Below are 26,207 nucleotides of genomic sequence, written 5' to 3'. Positions count from 1 at the left end.
CCCAGTATTTGTCTTCCCCTTCAAATAACAAAGGAATTGTGGGTTGTTGTTGTTGTTGTTGTTGTTGTTGTTTTTTTAAGAAAGGAAAGAAGGAAGGAAGAGAGAGGGAGGGGAAGAAGGAAAGAATATCGAAACAAAGAATAAATAAAAAGGAAGACAGGAAGTAAAAAAGCGGGAAAATTCTGACCATCATCGCGATGGTCAAATAAAAAAAAATCTGAATTTATATTCAATGTTCCATATCTGTAAAGAAGTGAGAAAGTGTACTCTTTTGCTCTGTCACGACTTCTTTGGGAGTTAGCTGATCTTCTGGACTTTCATCTGTGGTGCTGAAACAGATTGAGTGGGGCATGTGAAGAAAGAGCAGAATGACCTTTATTTGGAAAATCTTCAGTTTCTCCAGAAGGTACCAGAGTTTTATTGGAACTGACTGGGGGAGGTGATGAGAATGGTAGAATAAACCACGCTTTGAGTGAATTGATTTGAGGGTCCTAGTTTCAAAGACTAGGATGTACTCAGTGTAGATTCCGAGCTGTGTTCAGTCTTAATTCAAACCTAGTCAGGAATCAAAACAGGAAAGATTCCGGGAGACTAGGAAATAAAATAAAAGTTACTTGAGATCAACTGTCAACAACTAGAACTTGACAAAGCAGAGTGGCGCAGCGGAAGCGTGCTGGGCCCATAACCCAGAGGTCGATGGATCGAAACCATCCTCTGCTATGCTAATCTTTTTATTTTCAAATGCACATTTAAAAAAATATCTAGCTGTCGCAGTGGATAAAATGCTGAGCTTGAGAGTCAAGAAAACTCTTCAAATTTTCACTTTTTGTTGGAAAGATTAATACTTTTCATAGCTTCGCCCCGGTCCTTGGGGCTTCTGGTCATTTAGTAGGGTATGATCTGTTCCATAAATTACAATCTACTATTTCATTTCACTAAAGGTAACTTCTTTTCCAAAGCCCTGAATGTCTCAAAGTGCCCCACTTCTTTAGTTCTTTTTCCCTTAACTCCTTCCTTGACTCTATTAATCCCTATCATTCCAGATCAGATTTCCATATAGGTGCTGAAAAAAAATGCTGTAAAAATGTAGAAACGAATTTCTTTCATCTTCTCCAGCTGTGCATTTCACGTCCAGCTCACCTTGTAGAATGAGATCAGCAACCGCAGTGCCACGCACCACTGACAGTAGCCCTAACGGCTCTACGTCCTCGGGCATTTTAAAACCGGCCCTTGTGGGCAAACCTGAGGGCATCACCCAGATACTGTACATTCTGCTCACCTTGCCCCAGCGGCTGCAAGTTGATCTAAATCCAGCAGCGCTTGGCTCCAAAGCTACAGTTTAGGAGGCGAGGCATTCAGACCCACTGCCAGCACTCGCTTTGACACCACGAAACGGCCACCGTGGGATAGTTCTGACATCAGTCAGCAGCCCCTGGGCTGCAGTAAATGCCCTTCTCCGCGCTCCTGAAAGCCTAGTCGGTTTCTCCAGTGCAGGCTTAGAGCTCAGTTGGCCCCGCCCAGCTGATGCCTGGGAAGGTCCCAGTGACCTTAGCAACGCCAAGCTTGGTAGAACGAGGTAGGGGCGGAAGTAGCAAGCCTCTGTGCTTGATGAACCCACCCTTCAACTTTTTCGTTGCAGAAATTTATTAGCTGTATAATCTTGGGCAAATTACTTATGTTTGCTCCAGTTTTCTGATCTGGAAAGAGAAAAATAATAATGGTACCCACCTCCCAGGATTGTTCTGAGATCAAAATATGATTGTAAAGTATGCTTAACACAGTAACTAGCATATGCTGAGCATTATATTATTTCTTTAACTGAATATTATGATACCATACCTAATTACATTAAGATGATATCAAAGGTAATAAGATTAATGATTTTTATAGGGGATAATTTGGAAATGCAATATAATCTGAAGTTTTGTTTCATGGTGTTGTTTTGTTATAATTGTATTTCTAAATTCTGTTGTGAAATTTGAGGAAACCATTGTAATAGAAATACAAAGCAATTTTTAATTTGGTTGTTGTTACATATGAATCTGTTTTTTTTTTTAAACTGATATGATAAAATTAGATATTTGAAAACAAACATTTAATGAGGAATATTTTGTAATAACGCAGATAACAATAATATAGTTCATTTTACAGATAAGAATTTGAGGCAAATAGGGTTAAACAACTTGACCAGAATCACTCAGCTAGTAACTGCTTGAGGCTGGATTTAAAACGTGGATTTGAACTCAGGAAGATGAATCTTCCTAATTCCAAATTTAGTAGTCTTTCCATTTTACCACCTAGATGCCCCTTGGATCAAACTTTTTTTGTTTACTTGAAGGACATTAATGGGAAGGGTTAACATTTTTCCATGGTTATTAAAGATTCATGTGAAAGGAATTCTCATATTGTGTCTTTAAGTTTTCTATAACCTGGCTTCTCATGTTAACGTTCATCTAAAAATGCTTTCTTCAAAATTAACTTTGAATTCATGAATATAATGTTCTTTACTCAGTTCTCATCTATAGCATTTGACACTGTAGATTAATCCAGAGAAGAATAAGTTTCTGAGAAGAAAAGTTAGTCAACAATGTCAGATCAAGTCCTATAAAGGGCCAGGAGGTAAGAATCCATTCCAGGTCTTGAATCTTACAGTAACTTGGCTCATCAAAACTCCCTTTTCTTATTGAAATAGCAGAGATTGCTTGTCAATATAATAAATCTACAATCTACCGACTGAAGCAAAATGCAAACATTCCTTTTTGGATTAAAAGTAAACCTTTGAATTTAGGACTGGAAAAACAGCCCACAAGGGAGACTTAAGGCATTTGGGAGAAAGATACTTCAGACAATGATTTGATAAACTTTACCCTGATGTGTATCTCTACTATTTGCATCTCTAAATAACCAAGACCTGGAGCTTAATCATTTACATCTCAGTAGATCTTGTTTGTTAGAGAAAACTATAGGAACTTCAAAGGGTGTACTTTGTATCAAGTTTATGAGCATTTGAAGTATATATATATTTGTCTCTGATCAATAAACTTTGAAGAGTTCATAATTCAAACTTCTTTGTCTGGCCCCAGTAAATTTACATCCTTAATTGACTGCAGGATCTGGACTCTAACATAAGTCCTTTGCTGGGACTTCAAATATACTAGGCCTACTCATTAGGCGTATGAGCCCCAAAGCTCTTATGTTAATTTTCTAATATTTCTCTTCATATACTTTCTCAGGTGAGGTCATCAATTCCCATGGTTTCAATTCCTTTTCTATTGCAGATCATTCCCAGATCTACTTATTTAGCCCTATTCTCTGCTAAGCTAAAGTAATGTGTTTCAACTTTATCTCAGACATTTTGAACTTGGGCAATTTGAATATGATGAGGTTTGAATGCCCTCAATTCCTGGTGGTCATGAGGTTAGTGGCAATAAATTGTTTAAAAATCCCCTTTAATCGGCCACATATTTAAAAGTGAAAGAATTCACTTATTCCTGAATATTAATTGCAAAATGAAAGTTTATTGTTGGATAGAAACCAGTTTCTAAGGGACTGACTTCTATAGTGGCAAAGACCCATTAGGGAAATGGAATTTTATGATGAAAGAATCATCGAACCAGAGTTCTAGCAACTGAGAAAGCTACTTTAGGTGGTCTGCAAAAAGCTTAGTTGAAGGAACCTATTATATTGGGTATTTTGATGGGGGCTGGGACAGTCCCAGCTGATTAGACCAGGATCTCTCAATTGAAGGAGAATTTAGAATTTCTGTGGGAGTCGATTTGCCCCTGAATAGTATTGCTTTTCTTATCCTGGGAGGATGGGTCCTATCTCCAGACTCCTTGAAGCCTGAGAGATCCTGATCTTTGAGATCAGAAAAGGGGACACAGTCTCAGAGTGATAATCTTAAAGAGAACACAGCTTCAGTAAAGGGAATAGTTTCCCTCCCACTTCAATATCTTAAACAAAACTCATCATTCCCCCAAACCTAAGCCAACTTTTCTATTAGAGAATTAGGTACATAATATATTGAGTCAGGAACCTAGAGTTAAGAAAACATAGATTCAAATCAATTATTTATTAGTTATGTGAGTCTAGTCTGAAGCAGTTTGGATCAGAATTTTCTCATCTGTAAAATAGGCATGATAATGACACTTACTTTAAGGAATTGTGAAGGTTGAGTGATATAATATTTCTAAAATATTTAAATTTTCAAACTTTAAAGTACTATGTCAATGATAGCTGCTAATATTATTGTTTTGTAATGCCTGAGAAACAAGCAAGACAGAGATTAGATCAGAGAAATGCAAATTAAGACAACTCTGAGATACCATTACACACCTGTTAAATTGGCTAGAATGACAGGGAAAGGTAATGCGGAATGTTGGAGGGGATGTGGGAAAACAGGGACACTGAAACATTGTTGGTGGAATTGTGAATACATTCAGCCATTCTGGAGAGCAATTTGGAATTAGCTCAAAAAGTTATCAAACTGTGCATACCCTTTGATCCAACAGTTTTTCTACTGTGCTTATACCCCAAAGAGATACTAAAGAAGGGAAAGGGACCTGTATGTGCCAAAATGTTTGTGGCAGCCCTGTTTGTAGTGGCTAGAAGCTGGAGAATGAATGGATGCCCATCAATTGGAGAATGGTTGAGTAAATTGTGGTATGTGAACGTTATGGCATATTATTGTTCTGTAAGAAATGACCAGCAGGATGAATACAGAGAGGACTGGCAAGACTTACATGAACTGATGCTAAGTGAAATGAGCAGAATCAGGAAATCATTATATACCTCAACAACGATATTGTGTGAAGATGTATTCTGATGGAAGTGGATGTCTTCGATAAAGAGAGCTAATTCAGTTTCAATTGATCAAGGATGGACAGAAGCAGCTACACCCAAAGAAAGAACACTGGAAAATGAATGTAAACTGCATTTTAGTTTTTCTTCCCAGGTTATTTTTTACCTTCTGAATCCAATTCTTCCTATGCAACAAGAGAACTTCGATTCTGCACACATATATTGTATCTAGGATATATGGTGACATATTCAACATATATAGGACTGCTTGCCATCTGGGGGAGGGGGTGAAGAGAGGGAGGGGAAAAGTCGGTAAGAGAAGTGAGTGCAAGGTATAATGTTGTAAAAAAAATATGCCACAGTTCTGTTTCCATAATTATCCTGACCCAGTCCCGACTCAGTTTCCCGGCTTCTCTGTCCTGCAAAACTTCCACTCCCTCTTTATCAGAATTTTTGATAAGGATAAAAGATCTTATGTTTTAAAATATCAGAATGCCTCTCCCTATCCAAAACTATCAGAGTATCAGATACGGTCTTATCAAGATGCCTCTCCCCATCTTGGGGGGCTCATTCCACCCTGTCAGAGATGCGTTCCCACGCTCAGCACCGGGACTCCACCTCTGCCTCCATCTACCCCCTGAGTCTGAGCCATGGGTACATAGGCCATTGAGAACTCACATTGTTTGCTTGATTCATGGAGAAGATAGTCTAGCCCTGGGACCAAACCATGGATTCATTTGGTCCCAGTAAATCTCTCCCTTTTAAATAAATTATTAAATAGTCTCTAATCTCTATCTTATTTCAGTTTCTCCGGCATTACATATCTAGTCATATATATATATATACACACATATATATAGTGTCTCTACCATTACAATGTATGATCCTTGATAGTACAGAAAAATTTTGTTTTTCCTTTCTTCGTATTCCCAGAGCCAGTCTCATAATATATTGTAATGCCGGAGAAACTGAGGCAGGAGAGAGATTAGAGAGTTTTAATATTTTATTAATGGGAGAGTAAGATTGACTGGACAGGACTCTCGTCTCAGATTATCCAGTCAGACAGAGATAAGTATACTGGGACCAAGGAATCCATATTGGTCCCAGGACTGGAGGACCCAAAGAATCCAGCGTCCAGCATACAGCTGCCAGATGCCATTCTCCAGCAATGAATGGAAGAACCCCAACTTCTTAAATACCTTTTTGGAGACAAAGAAGAGAAAGGGAGGGAAAGTTTTTTTTTTTTTTTTTTATCAGGGAGGGGAAGCCATAAAACCTAAAAATTCCAGAGACAAAGAAGTAAAGATATCATGGGTTGATCTTGGAATATTCTAAAGGAATATTGTAAATCCCTAAAAGAATCAGGAGATCTACTCTTTTATCTTGCTAATTTATAACCCGAGAGCGAATAATCCTTAGTTTTACTGGGTCAGAGACAGAACAGTTAAGGTAACTGAAACAGGGAAACTGAGTCAGGACAGTTAAAGAAAACTGTGGCATAACAATATGTTTACAAAATGCTTTTTTGGGGGGGCAGCTAGGTGACCCAGTGGATAAAGCCCTTAAGTCAGGAGGACCTGAATTCAAATCTGCACCCAGACACCTAACACTTTCTGTTGGGCAAGTCACTTAACCCCAATTGCCTCCGCAAAACAAAACAAACATTTTTGACTGATTGTACACAAGCTTCTTAGGTTTAGATCTAACCCCTAGTCTCTCTAGTAAGATGCAATACTTCATCACCAACTGCCTATTCCAAACTGGATGTCAGTTAAACATCTCAAACTCAATATGATGAGGTATGGATCGTGGCAGGGAAATGGGTTGGTCTCCTAGTTCTCCATAACACCAAGTTAGGGCGGGTTCGCAGCGAGAAACGCTACACAAAAGGCTGTGATAAGAAAAGGCTTTATTAAAGAGAGAGATACCAAGATGTTCTCTTGGTGGACAATGTCAAAGAATTGCCGAAAAACATTTTCTCAGGGCTTACTCTTATACAGAAACAAAACAATTCGGGTTTTACATCCGAAAGGAACATACTTGAGATTGGGTGTGGGAAAGGAGTCTTTCCCAGGGAATGTAGGTTTTGCATCCAAAAGGTGCATAGTGTGGGAACAGAGTCTTTCCCAGGGAATGCAAATACTCTTCCGGGTGAGGCTGCATTATCCTCATCAAATATACCCCAAAGAGAATTCATTATCTTTCCTCCTGGAAACCAATCTCTGTTCTGAACTTTCCTATTACTATTAAAAGTACCTCCATCCTTTTTAAAAACATCTAGGTTCACAACCTTAGTGTCATCCTCCACTCCTCAGCCAAACATCAATTTATTGCCAAATATTGCAACTTTCTATCTCCACAAAGTCTTTTCCTGTCCATTCTCTGTTTTTTACTCAGAGCTTTTATTTGAATTCAGACCAAAGTCATTTCTTTCCTGAGAAGTACTCTGAATCCCGCGACCCACTGTGCTTCTGGGAGGAGCAGTTGAAACTGCTGGGGCCCCTTGAAACTTCTCAAGGTCACATTCCTATAATTTAGCAGTAACACCAGCAAGCTGGGGCCCCTTTATCTCAAGGTTATGAAAATATTGCCGAAAGGCTGTCTCCTAAAATAAGCGGTAACTAGTTTCTCGGCAGCTCGTTAGCCTTGGGGACATTGCCTTTTCAGCAAGTCTCACCTCGATTAGCCAAAACTTGTGGTCCCTATGCAATTCCTTTGTCTCCACCTAGCCTTAAGCAATGTAACCTTCACTCTATTTCTTGCTTTTGTTATTCTCCCTAGGCTATAGAATTCCTTCCTCTTAGTGGTTTAGCCTTTCTAAACTCCCACCTCCTACGGTTCGAGGCTCTCTGATTCGGTTATTTTCCCCCAGCACCCGCCGCCGGTTTTCTATAAACTCTCCATTTAAATTATGTCGTTCTCTCCTCGCATCTATAGCTCAGGATAATACCTGGATTGTTGCAATAGCCTTCTAATTGATTTTTGTAATTCATCTCTTCTTATTACAATATGTCCGATACAGAACTATCAAAGTGATTTTCCTAAAGTACAGTTCTGAGCGCTACTTAGGAACTCTTATTACCTTGAAAATTAAATATAAACTCCTGTGTTAGTATTTAAAGTTCTTCTTAGCCTGGTTCCACACTTGTCTTTCTAGAATTCTCTCATTCTCTTCAATGATATCTCTACTCTATACTGGTCTACTACTATTTACTGGCACAACACGCCCTATCTCCCATGTCTTAGTCCTAGCTATCCCCCTTTGCTTAGAACGATCTTCCTTCTAATCTTGTAATGCCGAAGAAACTGAGGCAAGATAGAGGTAAGAGAGTTATAATAATTTGATGTATTGGAGAATAAATCAATTGATTGGATCGGATGGGGAGCGGATGGGGGGATGGGGATGACATAAAGCACCGGAGATGGGAAAGTTATCTAATATTCTTTTTTTTTTTTTTTTTAGTTATCTAATATTCTAATGGGGTAAAGTATCTGATATTCTAATAGATTGGGATGGGGAGCGGCATCTGATATTAGCCTTATCAATTATTCTGATGATCAAGAGGGAAGGGTGGTATGATAGCCTGAGGTTTGGGCAGAATAACTGAGGTAGGGCAATTCAAGGAGACTGGCAATACAATCTTGAGCTTACAATTCTTGACTTTTTTCAAGCCTCAGTCCAAACATTGCTTTCTGCTGATGCCTTTCTTGTTCTTGTTCTTCCCTCCACCCCCACCCCAATTGCTATTGCCTTCTGGGATCTGGAAATCTTTGATTCCAAGACTGAGATTCTGGAACACTGGAACAGCTTTACCTCAAGTAGCTGATGGACTGCCAGGGGTTCATTCTCTTAACCTTTCTGTACTCACAAGGTGGTAATTTTCAGTATTTTCACCTAAAAACAAAAGAGAAAAGACAGAAGTATAGCATGAAGGCCCATTTCATGGTGCCACATGTTGGGCTCAATGGCCAAAGCCTCTTCCCCTTACAACATTATCTCTCACTGTAGGAAACATTCAAAGAGATACACGATCAAGAAGCCAAAGAAAAATGAAAATGGCCAAATGAGAGCCTTTCTAAAATGCTCTCAATTTTGTCTAGAGGTTACAGACTATGCATGTTTCAGTGCCATTCCAAGTACTTCAGTAATACATTTTTGTACTTTCTTTTTATTTTCCCTACCATCCACCTCTCTTTCTCTTTGATATATATATATATATATATATATATATATATATATATATAAAGACTTGGGGGGGGCACTTTTTTGTTTTTATATCAATTAAATTTTCCCCTGCATCCCTCCAGAAAGTCATCCCCATAAAAAGAATGTTCTTACAGGAAATAAAAGAAGGAAAAAACAAACGGGAAAAGTGATTAATTGAAAAAAAAATCTGAAAATATAGATATTGTTCCACACTTGAGGACTTCTTCCATCTATAAGAGTTGGGAAAGGTGCCTTCTCATATCTCTTCTTTTGTAATGCCAGAGAAACTGAGGCAAGATAGAGATTAGAGAGTTTTTAATATTTTATTTGAAAGGGAGACATTTACTGGAGGCAGAGCAGAATGCATTCTGTCTCCAGGGCTGAATGAGACTATCATCTCTAAGAATCCAGCAGCTAATGTGTGTTTCCCATGAAGTATATAGACACACACGAGGCTCCAAGCACTTGGGGTAGACTGAGGCAGGAGAGAAGTCAGAGCACTGAAAGCAGAAAGAACTATCATTCCATAGGGGAAAGAACCGACATTCTGATAAGTAGGGAAGGCTGGGGTCACAATGTCTAAGATAGAAGGTCTTTCTCCTTATATGGATCAAACATTTATAGTTTATAATCTTAGGGTAGCCAGCCCTAAATTATATCAGTTGTAGTGATTATGAGGGAAAGGTGGTGATTGAGACAGAACAATAAGGAACTGAGGCAGAACAATTTTAGGGAAACTGAAATAGGACAATTAAAGGGAACTGTGACAACACTTTGGAGATACATATTCTTTTTAAAAATTTGTTTTTTGATTGTTCTTTCTTCATTGTTGCAATCATTGTGTATATTTTCTTGCTTCCACTGTAATGCCGGAGAAACTAAGGCAGGAGAGAGATAAGAAAGTTTTTAATATTTTATTAATTGGAGAGTATAATTGACTGGACAGGACTCTCATCTCAAATTATCCAGTCAGACAGAGATAAACATAGGCTGGGACCAAGGAATCCATGTTGGTCCCAAGGTTGGAGGAGACTGTCATCTCAAAGAATCCAGCGTCCAGCATCCAGTATCCAGCCTCCAGCAATGAATGGGGAACCCCAACTTCTTAAATACCTTTTCTTTAAATAAAGGAAGGGATAAGAAGGTTGGGAAAACTTCCGACAGGATAGGGGAGGCCATAAATCCTAAAAACCCAGAGACAGGATGTCTGAATATACAGAAATAAAGATATCAGTGAGGTATCTTGGAATATTTTAGAAGAATATTGTAAATTCTTGAGGATAGAAAAGAATCAAGAGGTCTACTCTCTTGTTTATCTTGCTAACAATTTATAACCTTAGAGCAAATAGTCCTCAGTCTTAATGGACCAGAGGGAGAGTTTTACAGCTTAGGGGATTGAGACAAAACAGTTAAGGAAACTGAGACAAGGGAAACTAGTGCAGGGAAACTGAGTCAGAAAAGTTAAAGAGAACTGTGGCATAACACCACTTCCTTCTCTCAGTATCAGTTCATATAGAAATCTTCCCATGTTTCTCAGTAGTCATCATATATTCATTTCTTAGAGACAGTAATATACCACTACATTCAAGAATCCTTCCCAAGTCCAAAGCGTCTACTTTATTTCCAATTGTTTGTTATGACAAAAATTTCTGGCATAAATACTTCAGTATACATAAGAAATTACTTTCTTTTTATCAATTATTTACTTGGGGTATATGACTACTAGTAGAATCTCTGGATCAAAATACATTATGTCCCTTAATTTGCAAATTCCAAATTGTTTTCCAAAATTATTCTAAGCTGCATGATATATGAGTATGCTTATCTTCACTAGGCTCCTTCAACACTTTCCATCTTTATTTTGTGTTGTTAATTTGCTCGGTATGAGGTGAAACCTCAAGGTAAATTTGATTTGCATTTCTGTTATTATGATCTGAAACACTTATTGTTAATAGTTTATAATTCCTTCGATAGAAAATACATTTTTTTAGATAAAATTTGATTCACTGTTCCGATTCACTGTTTTGACAATATTTTCTATTAAACCTAGTTTAGTATACAATGAAAGGAGGAAGAGGCTTTCTGTACTATCCAATGTTTAGTTAACCATTCCCTCATGCCACTTTCAAGTCTCTTTGAGACCAATGGAGTTTTTATTTGTTTGTTTGTTGTGCTTAGCTATTAAAACTATAATTTTTTCCAAACATAAGCAAGAACGTCTAGGTCCCTCACTGCAGAGGATTCATACATTAAGGGGGAGCTTTTACTTTCAAAGCATATTGTCTTCCCAATTTCAGAAGAAAGAAGTTTCAAGAGAAAAGTTAGAAAAGCAATAGTCATTCAAGTAATTAGTGTATTTTCCTTAGGATAAAAAGTATCAGAGAGCCATAGCAAAAGTCACATGGTTAAGCATTTAGTACCTTGTTAGATCCCAAAGATGAAATCAGAGGAAAGAGCTCTGCCCCAGAAACCAGCAGACCAAGGATTGGAGATCTTTACTGGGCCACTGACCTAATAGGTGAGTCTTCATCAAGAACCTTTCCCTCCTTAGACTTCTTTCTCCCTTTGTAAAATTCTAGGATTGGAATATGTGACTCCTAAGATTTTACCTACTTCTAATGAACAACTGAATATGACAAATCTTAAATAAAGAATTTAGAAATTACTTATTTTACATTGACATCCCCTTGTGACAAAATCTGAAAACAGCAATTTGGTGAAAATCCACTATAAATATCAAATGTAATGAAATCAATTAAACATCAACTCAATCCACTTAAATTAATTTTTATTCCTATAACTTCCAAATTACAAATTCTGTCTTCTCCAATTGTTTATGTCCATTAACGCCTTGATTTGTGTTTATGTTATCCTCATGTAGTCATAATCAGTGTGTAGGGAGAAGTGAATATTGTCTCAGAGGCAGAAAATCTAGGTTTCAAACACTGTCTCCACCATCCATATACTAGCACAAGTCATGTAAATTCTCAGTGGTGTGGGAATTACTCTGAATCACAGGGGTTCTTAACTTTTATTTTAATATCTTGGACCCCGATGTCAATCCAGAGAACTCTTGGACCCTTTTTAAGATAAAGCTTTAAAATGCACAAAATAAAATATATAGGATTACAATGGAAACCAATTGTGTTGAAATATTTATCAACAGTTTTTTTTTAAATCCAAGTTCACAGATTCTGTTTCTCTTTTAACTAAGCACAATGAACTTCTGCTTCATCTTTTTCCACTTGTCATTATTGTTTGGGGCAATTGCACCTACCCAAACTGACTACTCAAGAGTCACTCCAAATGATGTACAGAAAGAATTTATTAGAATCTTGAGAAGTGGACCATCCTGGCCTGTGGGCCCTAAAGGACAGCAAAGATACCCACACGAGGAGAGTCATTCACTTGAAGATGCTTACAACTTTTATACATTTCAGACAAAGAACACCCAAAATCCCACTCTTTATAGGTTGTGATTGGTTACATAAACCTTTATCTCTCTATTTGGTCAGTGGAATGCAGTGAAAAAGGTGATATACAGCTTAGGCCACTTAATTCCTTCTTTGGACAATGGAATGCAGTCTAGGTCTCATCTAAAATCACAGCCTATAGGCCTGATCTACTTTAGTTAACAGTCTCTGATCAATATGTGCTTAATCTGTAAGTTCTTCACCTTTCCACACATTATTTAGAGCAATTTTTCAGTACCAAATTATATTCTGCACATATTGCATTATATTAGATTACAGCCACATTACACAATTCCCCAAATGTTGGAATAATTTCTTTTTGATTATGTTTCTCATAATAGGGATTATTAGGCAATATTATATATTGTATATATCATACATTAAAATATCATAATTCTTATTAATGTAAATATAACTCACAGGGTGTGGACAATTTATGCCACAGATTCCATCAGTTTTCCATTTCAATTGTAATATGAGAGCATACTTATTTATACACCACTTCTAGTAAGGTGTTTTGTCGGTATTGTTTATTTTTATTCCTGTGCCTTAAGAAAATTAGGATTTAGATTTAGTCAAAATTTATTTTAGTTGCTCCAACCTGTTTATCATTTATTTAAATTATTAGTAAATGTTTTCTCCAGGGGCTCAACTCCATGCCTATGCAAAAAAGTAAGGACACAGCAAGCCTGTAGGTCTAGCCAAAACAGACAGACAGAAAACCAACTCTCCGGAGAAGTAGGAGAGTCGGCATTCTGTCTTGTACTTGAAACAGAGTACCTTGACCAGCTAGAAAGCATCTGCGCACTCTCCTGCAGCTACATGAGCATCTGCGCATTTCCCTCCCATACGTACGTTACGTAAACAAGGACAGCCTTCTCCTGTTTAAGTATCCCCTTGAGTCTCTACCGCCTCTTCATTCTTCTGCTTATCTCAGTGCTGCCCGTGATACTGAAATTCTCTCGGAACAGATCCGGACAAGTGGCACCTAGAATAGGACCTAGAATAGAAGAGCCTGGCGAACAGTGAGAGTTTGGATTAAGAATCGCGGTACCCAGGAACAAGGTAAGTGTGATAGGCAGGGGGAAGATTCGGCAAGGGCTACTTTAGTTACTTTCGTTTTCCCAAAGGAGCGAGAATTAGCAAAGGAGCCTCCCTCTAGAGGGAAGTATAAAAAACACTTAGTAAGGTTGATAAGAAAGCAAGGCTTGTTGTTAGTAACCCAGAAGCAGATCGCTGAATTCTTCGAGACGGTGGAGCGCACGTCTCCGTGGCTCCTTAAGGAGGAGACTTTGGAGCCTGAGAAATGGAAGATAGTGGGAGAACAATTAACTGAATACTATCACGTCACAGCTCCTGGCTCGTTCCCCGAGCACACGTTTACTATCTATAATGTAATCAAATTGGCTTTGAGAGATCCTATTTATTATCAGGGAAAGAGAGCTTTTAGCGTGGGATGTCAGACCGAAGAGCAAGTTGAAGACGAAGGCTGGAAGTTAGACAAATGCCAAGAAGGTGAGGGGAGTCGTGAAGAACGCGGCACTTCCCCTTTTCTTAGCCCGCAGCGGGTCCCCCCGGTGCCTTCGCCGGTAACACATCCACCGCTGTCTGACCCGAAGCTATTCCATTCCCCGCCTCCTCCTCCTCCTCCCCCTCCTGTTGAGCCCGGCTGTCGGGAAAAGGAAATGAGAGAGGAAAGGGGGTTGCAGCCGGAGGCGCCCACCGGCCGCCCGGGACTTTCCCGGCTACAGGTGGCGCTGATCAAAGCAAAAGAGCAAGGTCAGGATCTTTCCTGGATAAGAGTAGAAGGACTCTCTATACTAAAGAAGCCCGACCCTCAGACTAGGAGATACGCTCCCTTAGACCTAGATGTCATCAGAGACCTGAAGAAGGGGTGTAATCTTTACGGGCCTAAGTCACCATATGTCGGGATGTTGTTGAACAGTTTGGCTGATGAAGTCCTGACTCCTAAAGATTGGAAGTGTATAGCCAAAATATGTTTGGAACCGTTTCAGAACCTGGTGTGGCTTTATGAGTATAGTGAGCTCTGTCGAATACAGGCCCAAAGAAACGGGCTACTTGGGGCTAATGTACAAGCCTCGTTTGAGCAACTGACAGGTACCGGCCCCTATGAAGATACAGCGGCACAGATTAATTTGCCAATAGCCACATATTTCCAGATAGCTGATGCTGCCACTAAAGCATGGGGCTCTGTCCCGGAAAACCAGGACAAAGGGAGCTACTTGACAAAAATAGTACAGGGCCCTACAGAACCCTTTGCAGATTTCGTAGAGCGTTTGCAGACTGCTGTTACAAGGACTGCTGGAGAAACTGTAGCTAGTGAGTACGTGGTGAGACTCCTTGCTAAACAAAACGCCAATGAGGATTGTAGGAGAATTATACTAGGACTGAAAAAGGATGCCCCATTGGATGAGATCATAAGACGCTGTGCAGTAGTGGGCACAGTTACCTTCCGTGTCCAGACCATGATGCAAGCCTTTCAGGGCTTGAATTTAGGCAAACAGGGAAGTACCCAAAAGGAGACTCGGTCCTGCTTTCAGTGTGGTAAAAGAGGGCATCTGAAGGCACAATGCTGGCAGAAACCTAAGCCTAAGGAAAAAGATGGTGGAATAAGACCTAAAACTCTGTGCCCAAAGTGTAACAAGGGCTTTCATTGGGCATCGCAGTGTAGCTCATTATGCAGAAATGGGTATGGGGATTTGACTCCAGGGCCCAAAGCACAAAACAATTGTATCATGATGACAGCCCAAGCACAAAACAATTGTATCATGATGACAGCCGCAGCCCTGCCCCGCCCCAGGAATCATTAAAAGTTAAGTAATCTTTTTTTCAGTCAGAGGAAAGACTGGCTGAGAGCGGAAGGGATAAATAAAATTACATGAATCTGCACCCATGGTAATACCCCCTCAGGGAACTGAAACATCCAACCTATAGATTCATTACCTCCCACCTCCCCCACAGTAGGTTCTCATCCCTCCCACCCCTCACTCTCATTCCCTGAGAGTGTTTACAAGATAGTGTCTATTCATACACTGATCTGGGAAACTGGGGAATATGTTACTAACATACTAGTCACTAATATATGTAGACAACGTGTGGTCGATCACCGAGTAGTAGTGCAGGAGCAACTTGACCAAGGACACCTATAAACCTCTAAATCCTTGGAATTCTCTTTTATTTGAAAAAAAAATCTGGAAAATGGAGGATGTTGAACTGATTTGAGGAGGGTGAATGAACTGATGGAGACAACTGAGCTCTTCAACCTGGGCTTCCATCTCCTACTTAGTTGCCTAGGAAATGGCCTCTTTGAGTTAGAGACATTTAAGATTGCTTCCACTATCTCTCTGTGGATGAAGAGGGTATGAAAAGATTTGCTTTTGTCTTTTCAATGTCCAGCATGAATTTAGCTGAGCCTTAAAAGATTTTGTAAGGAAAGTTTTACCTCAAGGAATGAGGAATAGCCCCACCATGTATCAGATATATGTTCTATAAGGGAAACGTTTCCACATGTTATGCTATTGCATTACACGGATGACATCTTGAGGTGTGCCCCTAAGGACCAAATGTTAGAAGTATTCCTACAGAAGACCATAGAAACATTAAGGCACTACTGGTTGAACATAGCCCCCCAAAAAATTCAAAGGCATGCTCCTTTTCAATATCTAGGATATGAAGTATACCCCAAGGCATTTACTGTACAAAAACTTTTCTTTAAGAACAGAAAAGTTGAATATTTTAAATGACTTTCAAAAACCAATAGTAGATATCCAATGATATCCAGTGTTAGGTTTAACTACTCATCAACTACAACCATTGTATAACATCTTAAGGGGACACACTGCTTTGGATTTCCTTTGCCAGTCCACAAAGGAAGCCCAGGAGGCTCTGAAGAGGTTGAACTGGCTTTACCCAGTGGTTGAAAGTCACCCAAAAACCCTTGGAAATATCAGGTTTTGCTACAAAAGAGACACCTACAGCAATCATCAATCAAGGAAACAGTTTAATTGAGTGGGTAACCATCTCAGCACAACCAGACCAAAGCCTGTAGCTCTTAACCCAGTGCTTGTGGCTAGAAATTTGATCAAACCTAAGTTTGTGCTATATGTTCTTCTGACTTAGCTATAAAAAAAGTGGTCAGAACTTCTTTTCAGTATATGCAGCAGAATGAGTTATATGCAATCATGCTAGCTCTTGCTTGTTATCCAGGGGATGTAAACATAATATTTGATTTGGCTTATTCAGTAGGGAAAAGAAAGAATTGCCACAGCCCAGATAACATTTGTAGCCTCTAACATATATCAAACTGTGGGAATTTTTAGCTATAGGTTTCAAGGAAGGAATACGATGAGTGCAAGATGGAACTATTTGTCTGGCTTTTTGTTTAGTAATATTGAATTGACAACATAGAATTTGTGCAGATGGATGAAATCGTGAATGAGAGTTTTTGGCATCAAAAAAAAAAAAAACATAGTAAGGAGAATTGTGTTAGAATATCAGCAACAGCATTCCCTGCTGTTACATCTCCTGGAAGTTCAATATGTGAGAATATATTGTATACTCAAAAAAAGGGCCTTTCCTATTTCTTATGATATGCTGCAAATACTCAAACAATCCAAAAATCATTAAATTACTAGAAAATCTTATTTGGGCTATTTCTCTTATTTATTGCATAAACAGCATATTTACTATCTGAAAAAATGTTAAGCGGTTCCTGAACAATATACAGTGCAATAATAATTGCATGTAACTCATTCTGCTGTATTGATTCAAACAGGGTGGAAAAACATATTTAGTGGTAGGTGGGATATATAGAGAAGTCAATTGTTAGTAGCATCTGTAAATATCAGAGTATTAGTAATAGAATTAATTGTAGTCAGGCATGGAAACATCCATTGATGCTTAGTCATGGATTGTAAAATTTGTAGACAAAAGTTGTTATCAATTGGGTCTTGATACATTATCAATAAAACTTGCCAATCATAAGAAGCTAATGAGGAATCCACTTGATCTTTAGAATATGGTTGATGAATTATTTGTGGAAGATTTCCAGATAACTGTGATACCTTTTTTAAAGCCTTTTGAATCACTGTCACCCACTATCTGAAGGTAAGTAGAAAGGCTTTTTTGAGACTGGTTTGCTAAATACACCCATTCTAAAATGGCCTGAGTCTGATATGTGACAGCAAAAGGAATGTTGTGAGTACTTATCAATGATATCTGTATTTTCTCTTGTAAATTTATTTGATCCAAATAACAGGAAATTATTGTTCTTTCTGCTACTTGCAACTGATCCTCAGTTTCTTTAGTTAGGCCTCTTTTTGAATTGGGGTTAGGATCTCATAAAATTTTGAATAATTTTGTCTATTCAAGTGTTCCCAATTAAAAATACCATCTTACCCAATTAATATCTTCCAATAGTTTTTGATAATCATTTAGAGTGACTAACTTATCCCTTCTAATTTCTATTTTTTGAGGCCTGATTAATATGTTTTCAATTATCTGTCCTAAATATGAAGCTAGTGGGGCTTAATCACATTTTTTCCGGAGCTATCTTCAGTCTGTTTTTCTAAAGCCTCCTTTGTGTCCCTCAGTACCTGTTGTACAATATCCCAATCATAATGTAATGTACAATATGAGCTTCTTTATATTTGGCTTTGATAGGTGTGAAATGCTAATGCCAGCTATATTGGCTCTCACAGAGACCAGGAAAGCAAGAAAAAATAGAAAACATCTATGTGTGTGGTCAAGACAAGTTTATTGTATCTATGCTCTCCATATTTAAACCCTAAAACCACAAAATTATTAAGGAAATGTAAAATAGATAAACGATTAATGAGTGCTTGAATGTTTTGTGTATTAGTAGAAACGGGGCATTCTCTATAGAAACAGCTTCACCCTCTTGCTATCCTGATTAATGATACACACCCAACACACTTATTCCTAATCTCAGTCTTTGCTGGTCTGCTGGCTGACACTTTAGGTTTCTAGGGGGAGTCAAAACATGATCAAGAAAACCTTGAATTCTTCAGCTAAACTCATGTTGACAGGCAAGTGTTGTTGCCTTAGAGAGGCACAGATAGGAGCTATAATTTCAGCCACATATTGTTGACACATAATGGGGCTATTTTCCATGCCCTGTGGAAGGACTTGCCATTGAAATCTTAAGGTAAAGTTCCTTCAAATTTGTGAATGGTAATGAAAATGCAAAATAAGGATAGTTTTTAGATCATAAAGGAATAGAGTAAAAACAGTTATTAATACCTGTGATCCATATTTGCCATTCTATTATAAATATGCCTTAAATCTGTTAACATTCGGCACTTTACAGATTTCTTTTTTATGGCAAATATGAAAAATTTCATGGGCTATTGTTCTATATGACCACCTTGTAATTGTATTTTCTGAACAGTGACTCCTAAGAAAAATTTTGTATGACTGCATTCGTTCCTTTTAGCAAATCTCTCCCCTCTAAATTAATAGGGAATGTCTGAAGAACATAAGGTTTGAACCCTCCTTTATTCTCATTTCTCCATGATAACTGTTTGGCATTTTGTTGTGGCATTTATACATCACTTATACCTTGTAAAGGCATGTGCACCTGTACCTTGGGCCAAGCCTCTGGCCAGAAGCATTGTGATATTACTGATTTATCAGCTCCTGTGTCTACTAACCCTTCAAATATTTTTCCTTCTATTTCCAATTTTAAAATTGGCCTGGAATCAGTTATAGGTTGCATCCAGAATGCCTACTTTCCTGTACTCCCAAAACTTTCACCACCCTGAATTTTTTTTTACATTCTTTTTCTATTTTTTTGCAAGATATTAGAACTGTGCTATTCTCTCCCCCTTTTTTATTTGTCCTGGTGAGAAGTAGCATAGCAAAGTATACATATTGACTCTAGAGAATCAGAATCTACTACTCTAGGCATAACCATAAGCCCTAGCAATGGCTGTGAGCTACGTCCTATAATGAGACCTAGCAGACCAGAAGGAAATGACCCCGAGATTCCGGTTGGGAGAGAGCATATTCCTGTATCATCTATAATTTGGTGTGAAACCGAGGAGGATAGATCAAGACCAGCAATTTCCAGGGTAGCATGCATTAAATCCTGTACTGTCAGTAAGTCTGATTTAAGGTATTGTTTGCCTGCAGCTGGAGAGGCCTAGCAAGGGAATATAAGGCTCTCATTGTTTCAGGGCCAGAATGAGCTTCAGAAACAGTTTCCCAATGTTTGAATACCTTCTCTATTATTCTGTGAGTGACATTCAGAAGCCCAGTGTCTGCCCTTCTTGCATTTTTGGATATAAAGTTAAAGGTTTATCTGCTGAATTGCCATGAGGTGCAACCTTTTGAACAGTACAATTTTTTCTTGTTATTCCGTAGTCCACAATTATATCATCTATGAGAATTTGAAAATTTTTTAAGATCATAAATTTTTTTGATTTAGTACAGCAGCCATTACTGCCTCTTGAAAAGTAGAAGTGTCTATGTCTTGACACCTTTGGATCATTTCTGTTAAAGTCATTTTCATTTTTCCCCCAGCTAATGCTATTTTCGGCATTAGTGTTTTCAAGAGCATGTTTTCTCAACAAAGTTTGAGCTGCTTCCCAGTCATTAACAGAACATAAAATTGCCATCTTTAAGTGATTAATAAAGTCCACAAACATCTCATTAGTTCATTGCATGATTTTTTTGTAAAATGTTCCTCTATCAATTTTTCCTGGTACTTTTACCCATGCTGTTCTAGCTGCTTTCAATAAACTCATAAGCTACAAGTTCATAATTTATTGATCTCTTAATTGACTGTATGCTTCTATTGGAGCCATAGTTAGAAGCAGCCTGATGTAATTCCTTTAACAGTTTAAAGTCTATAAATTAATATTCTCTTATAATTTGAGTTGGATTATTAGGATCAGGAGCTTCAATAACAAAAAAAGCTAATTGCATTTCTAAAGGGACATCTTCTCTTTCTTTGGTTCTCTTAATTGTCTCCTGAACTAGTTCTGGGGGTACATAAGAATTTGGCTTCCCTTCAAATCTGTGTTTATGAGTGAGATATGGTCTGGGAGCTGGGAGGAGAGGAAGAGAGAAGGGAGGAAATGTAAATTGTGCTGATTTTTCCTTTTTATTAACATTTATATATTCTATTGTTCTGGCTATTTCTTTGGCCATTTGGTAGAAGAATCTACTTTAAGAATTTTTGTAGTTATCTCTGGAGGTTGATAACATTTTCAAAATAATCCAAGTAGAAAATACATTAATTGGAAAAGTTCCTCATCCCCTTTCCTTAAAATATTTACCCATCTGTTTTTCCACTTTATCCTATTTTTCCAAATCAATCATTCCTTCTTGAGGAAATCAGGGAACTCCAAAAATTCTAGTAACTGTCCTGTGGTAATTACCCTTTTTAGATAACTATTTTTAAAAAATACTTTTAGATAATATTCTCTGTCCCTGCTATCAGATTGATTCTGCCCCATTCTATTTTAATATATGTACTATACTGATAGCAACTGGACAAGGATCGAAATCTTACAAATTTTGTCTTATATTTTATATGTGATATTTTATATCTTCTCATGTCAGCCTGGTGATAAATTACTTTCAAGCTATATAACTTCCAAGGTTAATGCAAAGACCCTACTTTGATATTTCAGTTCACCTTAACTAGCAATAACAAGATATCTATCATAACAGTCATCAAAAACATTATCAATAGCAAAGATATTTGTCAAAACAGAAATTATCAATAGCACAGGTATTTGTCAAAAGAGTTATAAATAACATAGTTGTGATGCTTTGTTCCTGTCATAGGCACTCTCCATCAAGATTATTCTAAATTTATCCCCAGTATGTCTTTCAAAAATTGTTAAGGCAGACAGTGAGCCAATGCCTCCAATTGTTCAGCCCTTACAGAGAGAAGGTCTCAAGTAATACCTGGACCTACCCTTTGGTTTGTAAGATTTTTGTTTGCTTTAAATAGATCTCAAGCCCCTGATTGGTGAAACTTGTTATTGAGATGAAATCTCTTGAGATTGTAACTACTATTGTTTTGAATTTTGAATTCAGATATGATTGCCTGATGGATCATTAAGTTATTCAAGGGATGTGTTCCTGAACTTGGGCTTGGAGGACAACCTTACCTTTTGCTAGGGTGGGATCCTTCTGACTCAGTTTCCCAGTTCTATTTCTTTGCTTCCCACTTGATTATTCCTGAGTCTGGCTATGAGGTGAAATTGTTAGTGCATGATTGGTTGTCAGTTGTCAGAACCAAGGATGTTTTCTCCTATCATCTTTATGCTCCCAAGCTTGAAGAACCAGTTTTGGTAGTATGATCATGCCCATGTTTTTCTTCTTATAGCAGGTTTCATAACCAAGACAACTGATAGAGGCCATGAACCAAAATATATAATGTCTTGCTATTTCCAATCTGACTATATATGGTCATTATATCCTAAATAATTAGGTAAATGAGTATTTGGCCTAGTCATCTATCAGTACTACATATTTGTCTATAGATAATAGGGTCCTTAAAGGTTTCTAAAAAATAAAATAAAATAATGCTATTTCAAACTGATGCTGAGTGAAATGAGCAGGACCAAAAGATCAATACTATATGATGATCAATTCTGATGGACATGGCCATCTTCAGTAATGAGATGAATCAAATTGGTTCCAATAGAGCAGTAATGAACTGAATCAGCTACACCCAACAAAAGAACTCTGGGAGATGACTATGAACCATTACATGGAATTCCCAATCCTTCTATTTTTGTCCGCCTGCATTTTTAATTTCCTTCACTGGCTAATAGTACACTATTTCAAAGTCCGATTCTTTTTGTACAACAAAATAACTGTTAGGACATATATGCTTTAACATACTTAACATGTATTGGTCAACCTGCCATTGGGGGGAGAGGATGGGGGGAAGGTGGGGGAAAATTGGAACAAAAAGTTTGGCAATTGTCAATGCTGTAAAATTATCCATGCATATAACTTGTAAATAAAAAGCTATAACTAAAAAAAAAAAAAAAAAAGAAAAGAAAAAAATAAAATAATGCTATTTCTGGTTTATTGAGATTACAGCTGATACATGTTTTAACATTTTTCTGTATTGTGTATCCTGTGATGCATATCTCCTTACATGAAAAGCTATTGGCCGATCTATATTGGCGCCTCTACATCTTACAGTAGTCCTTCTACCTCAACCTATTCTAACATCTTTTTGTTAGATTTATTTTCATTCTAGGTTCAGTTATAGCTGTATTGGCCAGCTTCAGGGACCTGGATCAACCCATTGGATGAACCAATCAATGGTTCCAGCATACCAGCCCCCAAAATGGGATCCTGTAGAATGATTCAGTTCTACGCCCATTCTCAGCAGGAAGTAGTTTTAGAAGAAGAGACCATCGCCCCTGACCCTAAAGGACTTTGGGCCCCATTGAATTGGAGGAGAACTGGAACTGTTGGTGAATGAACACTAAATTTTGAGTGAGTCCTCTGTTACAATGTATTTGGCACTGAGGATGGGAAACACTGGGTTGAGATTTAGGTAAATGTTACTCAGAACGGTTTGCTATTAACAACTAAACAATAACAGTTAACAAAGTCAACTACTAACAAAATTATAGAATGTATCTGCATTAGTTAATTGAACACAATGTTCTCTTCAGAACATGTGATTATTTGTGAGATCATTGGATAAGTACCAGAGTAGAAAATTGCTGTTGTAAACTCACTCAAGATTTGGTGAATTCCCTTTTACAATGTATTTGGGACTGAGGATGGGAAACATTGGGTTAAGATTTGGGGGTTACTCAGAAAGTTCACTATTGACAACTAAACAGTAACAGTTAACATAGTCAACTACTAACAAAATTATAGAATGTATCTGCATTATTTAATTGAACTCAACGTTCCCTCCAGAACATGTGATTATTTGTGAGATCATTGGATAAGCACCAGAGTAGAAAACCCCTATTGTACTAGCATGTCATGTATTGGAATTTTAATTCATTTTCAGAACTTATATGTATGGAGTGTCTACTTGACAATTGGAACCCTGTCTACTCCCCCTTGAATGATTCTCTCTACAAAAGTGGGGATAACAGATTAGGGACCAGGAAAATTGGTGGATTTCCCCATAAAACACTTGAAAGAGTGGGGAAAACACCTTCACCAGACAACTCACCTAGGATTAGATTAAAGGGATAGCAGCTAGGGGAGAGTTGGTTGATGGAATTTAGCAGAAGTTAAACCTCTGGCAGCAGGTATCTCTCTGGCCACCATAACCTTGTTCCCACCTAATCCCACTCAGTCAGACCCAATCTCAGTGTTACCAGCTCCTGTTCAAAATGCCCTAACATAGCAGTTCCAGCCAAAAGCCTTCCCCATGATCCCAATCAGCCTTATTTTTGACTTGGTTTGTTCCAGCAGTGCACTCATTTTTAATCTCTACAAGTCTTTCTGATCTGCTCCAGTCCTGTAACCCCAGTTCTTTAATTAATATTTCAGTATCCTCGATTGACATTGCAGCCTGGTACTAGGCCCCTGAAGGTTCATGGTTTGCTTGCCTTGACAGTCTGACTAAATGTGCATACTCTCACAACCTTCTCAATAATCTGGACCCTTTCTGTATCCTGGTAGCGGTGTTCCCTCAGCTGTCTATTCTTTTGAGTGGAGGAGGTGGAACTATTTCAGGTCTCACCTTTCCCTCCTGGGCTCTCACAGACAGCGTGGTGCATGCAGTGTCACTCCTTCCTCTCCTAGTAGGGTTAGGATTGGCCGGTTGTGCCCCTTAAGGGCCACTGTACTCTTTACAAGCAGTTCTGGTTATGTGCACAGATGACCTCAGACCTGACTCCATTGAATCGGCCATCTCAAAACCAGAAAACCAGGCTGATTCCCTGGCTGAGGCAGTATTCCAGAACCATAGGGGGCTTGACCTGCTGTTCTTGCAATGGGAAGGCCTCTGTGCAGCCCTAATAGAGGAATGCTGATTTATGCTAACAATTCTGGAGTTATCAGGGACAGTCTATCTCTTGTCCATAAGAATCTTGAGTCCTGACAAATGGAGCAGGGTCAGGGGATGAGCCAGTACCAGTCCCTGTTTAATTCCTGTAGTCCCTACATCTTTTCTAGACTTATCTGATTTCAGATAATCAGTCAAAGTTATGGTGCTACAACGATGATTCAAAGGTTTGAGTATCCTCCTAAAAGCAGTAGGGGATATTAGATCCTGGATTAATAGGCCATAGCTCCTATCTTTGGAAAAACTGGGTTTGGGAAAACTGGATTGGATTCAGGGGCCCAAACCTCCCCTTCACATTCTGAATCCTGTGAGCCCCTGTGCTTCTGGGAGAGGGAGCACTCGAAACTGCTTGGGGCCCCTTAAAACTTCTCATGGTCAGAGATTGGTATTTCCTGGAACATGCAACTCCCTGAAGAATCCCTGTAATCTGGCAGTAATACCTGCAAGCTGGGGCCCCGTTTGTCTTAAAGTTATGTTCATTAAGCTTTGAGAGTATCTTGATATTTCAAGAATCTCACTTAGATTAGCAAAAACTTGTGGTCATGTGTGCCTTTCCTTTGTTTCCACCTAGCTTTAAGGAATGTAACCTTTGCTCTATTCCTTCTGTAATTCCTGCCTATGGCATAGAATCCCCTCCCCTTAGTGATTTTATGTTTTGTAAACCCCCACCTCCTATTGTTTAGGGCCATTTGATTTGGGTAAATTGAGCTAGCAATAAACTCCACTTTAAAACTTCCAAGGTCTGCCTCCAGTCTTTTCATTCCTAGCATAAGTTTCAATCCGGGCCTTCCCTTTTCTAACATCACATACACTTTGGTCCTATACTGATTAGTTGAGAAAGAACAGCACAAATAGGGCCATTTACTTATTCATGTGTAAATGGAAATATTACTGTCCTGGGGTGAAACTGTCCCCTTTGATTCCCGGTCAGTCAGACTACAGAAAGAAGGTATATTTTCCAGACTAGACCTTTTCTAAAGCAAATCACTCCCTCACCCCCATTGATCTTTTGGTTAGCCTGATCTCCATTCAGGAAGCCTTCAAAGTGATTTTCATTCAATTGGAGATCTGGGTCTGATATTGAGTTACTTGAAACCCCAAGATAAGTATGTAGGCCTGGGGGTATTGGTTCTCTTTTCAACTAGGTACCTTAGCCTCAGACTTCTATAAAGGACAATTCTGAACTCCGGATCTTTGCAGAAGTCCAAAGTAGGAATTAAGCTTCTGCCAAGGGACCTATATCTTGGCACAGCTGCCTACCAGGACTTTTGCCCACTGTGAAGACATTCTCTTCTCAGTGCTAATCTCTATTTTTCTAACAGGACTTTGCCACTCAGAAGTCGCCCTGGCAAAGCTGACTTCTCAGTGCCAATAAACTTTTTTTGCCACTAAAATTTTGGGTTTGTGAATTTTTTTCACGTTGGACCTGCACCTTCGACCAAAGAAGGGGATTCTCACAATTCTCTGCACTGCCCACTAGAACAGCATCTTTACCACTAATGGTAAAACTCCTAATTACATCCACATCATGTGGGATAATTGTACATAGGCTTCCACCATTTTCAAAAACACTGGCACTATTATGTATATATGCCAAAAACTGCAGTTACTGGTTCCTAATTCCACTGTGGTAGGGAAAAGACATAGCTACAGAAAGTACATTGAGAAACATCCT

The 26,207-nt window shown here is 38.5% G+C and overlaps 1 non-coding gene across 1 annotated transcript; it reads left to right on the top strand.

The window, feature by feature from the left end:
* The first annotated feature begins 648 nt into the window (after positions 1–648).
* TRNAM-CAU (transfer RNA methionine (anticodon CAU)) lies at positions 649–720 on the top strand. Its single transcript has one exon. It is a non-coding gene; the product is annotated as a tRNA-Met (tRNA).
* Positions 721–26,207: the final 25,487 nt, after the last annotated feature.

This window comes from Antechinus flavipes, chromosome 4, assembly GCF_016432865.1.
Source record: "Antechinus flavipes isolate AdamAnt ecotype Samford, QLD, Australia chromosome 4, AdamAnt_v2, whole genome shotgun sequence".
Classification (NCBI taxonomy): Eukaryota; Metazoa; Chordata; class Mammalia; order Dasyuromorphia; family Dasyuridae; genus Antechinus; species Antechinus flavipes.
The sequence above is the reverse complement of the archived record's forward strand: the minus strand, read 5'-3'. Positions and strand labels throughout refer to the sequence as shown.